This window comes from Pseudoliparis swirei, chromosome 7, assembly GCF_029220125.1.
Source record: "Pseudoliparis swirei isolate HS2019 ecotype Mariana Trench chromosome 7, NWPU_hadal_v1, whole genome shotgun sequence".
Taxonomy (NCBI): Eukaryota; Metazoa; Chordata; class Actinopteri; order Perciformes; family Liparidae; genus Pseudoliparis; species Pseudoliparis swirei.
Window position 1 is genome coordinate 9141345 of NC_079394.1, and position 6000 is coordinate 9147344.

Consider the following 6000-nt stretch of genomic DNA (forward strand, 5'->3'; position numbering starts at 1 on the left):
GTAATAAACAAGTATAAAGTTAAACAGAGTTAATCAAACATAAGACACAATAAACAAGTACCTTTTCCTATGGTCCTGTGTATTCAATCTATCAACATATATATATATACATATATATATATCGTGATAATAATACATGTCATCAACAAATACAAAACACTATGTAGGCTCAGTAGCAAATAAATGTGTTGAAAATTACAGGACACATCTATATCAACCAATCGGAGCTCTGTGTGCAGGACAAATAAAAGGGTTATCATCTTCCTCCGTAAGAAGCTATGAGCTCTTAGCGATACCAACTACTGACCTGTGTCAACTGAAGATGATGGTGGGACATACTCATTCATCATTCTTTTTAAAACCGCCCTCGCCAATGCTTCTATAATCAAGCATTGTTCCAGATTGGGGGGTAAACATAAGTAATCTTTCAAACTCCTCCAAACCTGCAAAGTGAAATTGAAAGATTTCAACCGTTAAAACACTCAAATAGAAGCTATCAAAAAGATGCATCATCAGCTACGGACAAAAATTGTAATTAGTCTTAGGCATTTATTGTAATCTCTATATTCATTACAGGGTTGCGTTTAATTTTTTTAGATGTGTTTTCAGATGCTTTTAACAAATTTGAACTAACTTCTGCTCTGCGTGGTGTTATTATTGTAAGCCACAGTGTAATCAGCCAATAATTTAAACTGACTGTGCTTTCAACTCCCCAAATGTTTAGATATAAATCCAAGGTAATGTGATCCATAATTAGTCCTAACTAATCTAGTTAACAACATAATTTGACCTGACTAAAATTATGATTGTATCGGCTAAAGATAGGCTGTAGGTTGCCTTATCTTCATAACTGATTACCTTCGCCGTGTATTTGTGTGCATGCGTGCGTGTTATTCGCATTAGTCAAAAAGTATTAAACCGAATCGCATTACATTTGGTGGGATGATTGGTTATTATCCGGGGACCATTTGATTAGATTTTGGGATCGGTCAGGTCAAAGGTCAAGGTCAAGATCATAAAAAGGTCAAAATCTTCTTCGAATCGCATGAAATTTGGTGGGATGATTGGTTATTATCCGGGGACCATTTGATTAGATTTTGGGATTGGTCGGGTCAAAAGTCAAGGTCAAGGTCATGAAACGGTCAAAATCTTATTTTTACCATAGCGATCATTTTGTAATTTTCATCCAATTGGCATGCAACTAATGCCAAACAAATGTTCATAATTCAATGCCCAATCTTGTGATTTGCAAAGGTATGCGCTCTACCGAGTGCCCATTCTAGTTCCACATGTATCTAGAAAGTAAATCCGTTGCTGATTTAGGAAAATACTTTGGCAAATGTATGTCTCTAATGAAAGCAATATTCCCTCTCAACGTTTAGACCAGTCAAAGATGCAATACCATGAAATCTGGCATATTGCATGTTTTTGACTAAAATTAATGTTAATACAAAAATGTGTGAAGCTGTGTATTTTTCCACAGATAATCTAACCGAAGCACGATATCACAGATGCTCTCACCGCACTGAAAGAGGTCTAATGATACCCTTGCTGTCACCTATTGAACGTTTCCTTCCTTCCTTCTTCTCACAGTGAAGAAAGACACTTTGGAATAACACCAAAGCATCCAATCAGAACACCGGACATCCTCTGCCAGACCTCAGCGACACACAAACACATTCCTGTATTCCAGAGTGACGTCAAAAGGCGGCTGTTAGTGCAGTCACTTATGCAAATAAAGGCGAGGACAAAAGCACAACACCCACCGAGGAGAGCGGAGCTGGGATAATGATCGCTAATTAATCATTCACTGGGGTCATGCGGCTCGTCTCTTCACCAGCGACACAGGAGCGGGAGCGAATGACTCACTTCCCACTGAAGGCTCCACAAAAGAGGCAGCTGAATGAAATGTGACATTGGTGTCACAGCAAGAAGCGTTTTATTAGTCTCAGCCGGTGATGCAAATGTGTGACCCGAAAAGGGTCATTAATTCATGTTTAATCATTTATTATCAACACGTGTATTCGACAGACTGCCTATTCTTGCATTCCATGTTCATCTCACAGGAGTGCACACTTACTGTAGCATAGCACTTAAACACACCAAGCATTAAGACACAGACTTCTAAAAAAAAGTGGAAAATATGTTCAAAATATAAAATGTTATCTACACAAGATAAGGATTTTCTGACACTCAGTGCACAAACACCAATGCAAAGTTTAATATACTTGAATAAATAAGTTATTGTTAGTAAGAGCTTAGAAGTTATTGTGTATATGTATTTGCACAAATAGCAACAAAGCTAAATAGGTTTTGCTCTTAATGTATAACGCTTTTTATTATGATTGTAATGCTCAGCAGTGTCATTATTTTATTATTTTCTTTTCTTCTCCCTCTGCTATCCTATACTGGTAGCTTGACATTTGAAGTGCTTTCATAAAGACTGACAGTTTGACGGGCTCTGTGGTTGGCTCATTGGTCGACACCTTCACCAGTAAACTCGCAAGAATGAAATAGACAATAGAAGGATAGAAAAGGACTTGACGGGACTCGATGGCCATGCAAATCACAATGTTTTGACTGAGCTGAAAGATAAATGATAGCAAACGCTTTATGTATTGACAACAATCTGAGTTTGGATCCTCAGCAGCTTTTAATAAACAAGGCCGTGTGTCCAGAGAATAAGAATGAGCCGTCAGGAGGAGCACTGTATCACAGCATGCATATCAAAGGTGTTTGGCAATGTCTCCCATCTTCAACATTCACATTCAAAGGGGGAGTTGAGAACACTTTTATGTGGTTATTTTACCTGATGAGTACAACTGGGTCAATAAGGAGGGGATTTCTAGAACAACACCAAGTGGAAAGGTTCACTAATGAATATTCAGATACTGTAGGCACTTGAGAGGGTTTTAAATCAGGCCTGTTTGGTAGAGTGGCCAGACGGAAGCCACTCCTCAGTAGAAAGCACATGACAGCCCGCCTAGAGTTTGCAAAAAAGCACCTGAAGGACTCTCAGACCATGAGAAACAAAATTCTCTGGTCTGATGAAACAAAGATTGAACTCTTTGGCCTGAATGCCAAGCGTCATGTGTGGAGGGAACCAGGCACTGCTCATCACCTGGCCAACACCATCCCTACAGTGAAGCATGGTGGTGGCAGCATCATGCTGTGGGGATGTTTTTCAGCGGGAGGAACTGGGAGACTAGTCAGGATTGAGGGAAAGATGAATGCAGCAATGTACAGAGACATCCTGGATGAAAACATGCTCCAAAGCGTTCTGGACCTCAGACTGGGGCGACGGTTCATCTTCCAACAGGACAACGACCCGAAGCACACAGCCAAGATAACAAAGGAGTGGCTTCGGGACAACTCTGTGAATGTCCTGGAGTGGCCCAGCCAGAGCCCTGACTTGAACCCCATTGAACATCTCTGGAGAGATCTGAAAATGGCTGTGCACCGACGCTCCCCATCCAACCTGATGGAACTTGAGAGGTTCTGCAAAGAAGAATGGGAGAAACTGCCCAGAAATAGGTGTGCCACGCTTGTGGAATCATACCCAAGAAGACTTGAGGCTGTAATTGCCGCCAAAGGTGCGTCAACAAAGTATTGAGCAAAGGCTGTGAATACTTATGGACATGTTATGTTTTCGTTCTCTATTTTTAATAAATGTGCAAAAATTTGCAAAAAACAATTTTCACTTTGTCATTATGGGTTTTTGTGTGTAGAATGTTGAGGAAAATAATTAATTGAATCCATTTTGGAATAAGGCTGTAACATAACAAAATGTGGGAAAAATGAAGCGCTGTGAATACTTTCCGGATGCACTGTAAGTAGGTGATGGAAGGCCACGTTGGAGAGGAGGCGGCACCATTAGCAGATGCAATTGGAGTGTCTGGTGGCTGCAGCAGACCAGATGAATGATAATCAGATGGTGTGTGTGTGTGTCTGTGATAGTAGGTGTTAAGAGGTCAGCTCTTACAACTTACTGACACTGTCCAAAATCAGAAGCACAGCTCATCTCTTCAGATGTATTTATTGCGTATACAAGCAAAAATGCCTATATCATAACATCTATGCCAACATGTTCATTCATTTGCACAATAAAAGAAAAACTGTACAATTGTAACATTATCAAAAGACACAGAAATTAGTGCTGATGATAACATTTACCCTAAGGGCTTATACAAGGTTCTCACCTAAAGTAATAAACAAGTATAAAGTTAAACAGAGTTAATCAAACATAAGACACAATAAACAAGTACCTTTTCCTATGGTCCTGTGTATTCAATCTATCAACATATATATATATATATATATATATACTAGTGCTGTGAAAAATAACACGTTAACTCAGTTAATTCAATTACAGGTTTAACTAGTTTTTTTATTTTTTATGCATGCGCAGAATGAGCTTCCAATCTGTCTGTTGTTGGTCGTCGGGACGAAAAAAAAGTCACTTGCAAAATGAGCTTCCAATACACCACTTCAATCTGAACTATGTCCGCTCTCATGCAGACGGTCGTGCTGTTCATCGGTAATGATCCTTCCGCAGGTTCACCTACGGAAACCTTGTTACGACTTTTACTTCCTGTAGATCAGGGGTCTCAACATGTCGATCGCGACCTGCCAGTCGATCGCGGCGTAGTGTCGGTAGATCGCATGACATTAAAAAGATTGGCCCGCCCCCTGACATGTTCTCTAGAGCACGTCTTTGTTCTTTTTTTAAACTAAACGTCTGTTGTTGATCGTATCTCCACAGCAGCATGTCATCTCTGTCTCTTCGCGTTGCGTTAACACTTATCGATCTCCGTCTCGCTCGCCACAGAGCTCCGTGCGCGCGCATCGGGACCGAGCAAAAAAAAAGTCACTTGTCAATCTGTCCCCGTGTCCGGGCCGGTGAGGTTTCAGCTTTGCAGCGGTGTCCCCGCCGTCCCTTTCATCACGGCCCAGTTCATGAAGAAAACCCACACAGTCAGTTTGCCTCAGCAGCTGCTAGAGGAAGACTAGAGGCCTTTAGATTGTATCATGGTGGAGTTAATGGTTGACAAACAAGAGAAAAATGTTCTGTTTAACCCTCCTGTTACCTTTATATTTACTAACATATTTTACCCTCGGGGTCAATTTGACCCCAGCAATTAAAACCTCCAGAAAATTATTAGAATTAATATTGCTTCCCAAGTTTAAGTGTGAGGTACTTTATGTTTGTTTGTTGACTACCTAAATAGCCCTTTAAATAAATAAAAGAAAACTGCTAAATAACTGCTGAGTTGCAGCATCATTGTATAGAAGAATGTATAAATGTATATATCCGTCTTCTGTCATAAATCTCTATGTTCTCACAAAATATACCGAGAATATCGGTAATATGTGATTAATCATGATTAATCCACAAAAACCTGTGATTAACCCGATTAAAAATGTTAATCGTTTCACAGCCCTAATATAAATACATATATATATATATATATAGTGATAATAATACATGTCATCAACAAATACAAAACACTATGTAGGCTCAGTAGCAAATAAATGTGTTGAAAATTACAGGACACATCTATATCAACCAATTGGAGCTCTGTGTGCAGGACAAATAAAAGGGTCATCATCTTCCTACGTAAGAAGCTATGAGCTCGTAGCGATACCAACTACTGACCCGTGTCAACTGAAGATGATGGTGGGACATACTCATTCATCATTCTTTTTAAAACCGCCCTCGCCAATGCTTCTATAATCAAGCATTGTTCCAGATTGGGGGGTAAACATAAGTAATCTTTCAAACTCCTCCAAACCTGCAAAGTGAAATTGAAAGATTTCAACCGTTCAAACACTCAAATAGAAGCGATCAAAAAGATGCATCATCAGCTACGGACAAAAATTGTAATTAGTCTTAGGCATTTATTGTAATCTCTATATTCATTACAGGGTTGCGTTTAATTTTTTTAGATGTGTTTTCAGATGCTTTTAACAAATTTGAACTAACTTCTGCTCTGCGTGGTG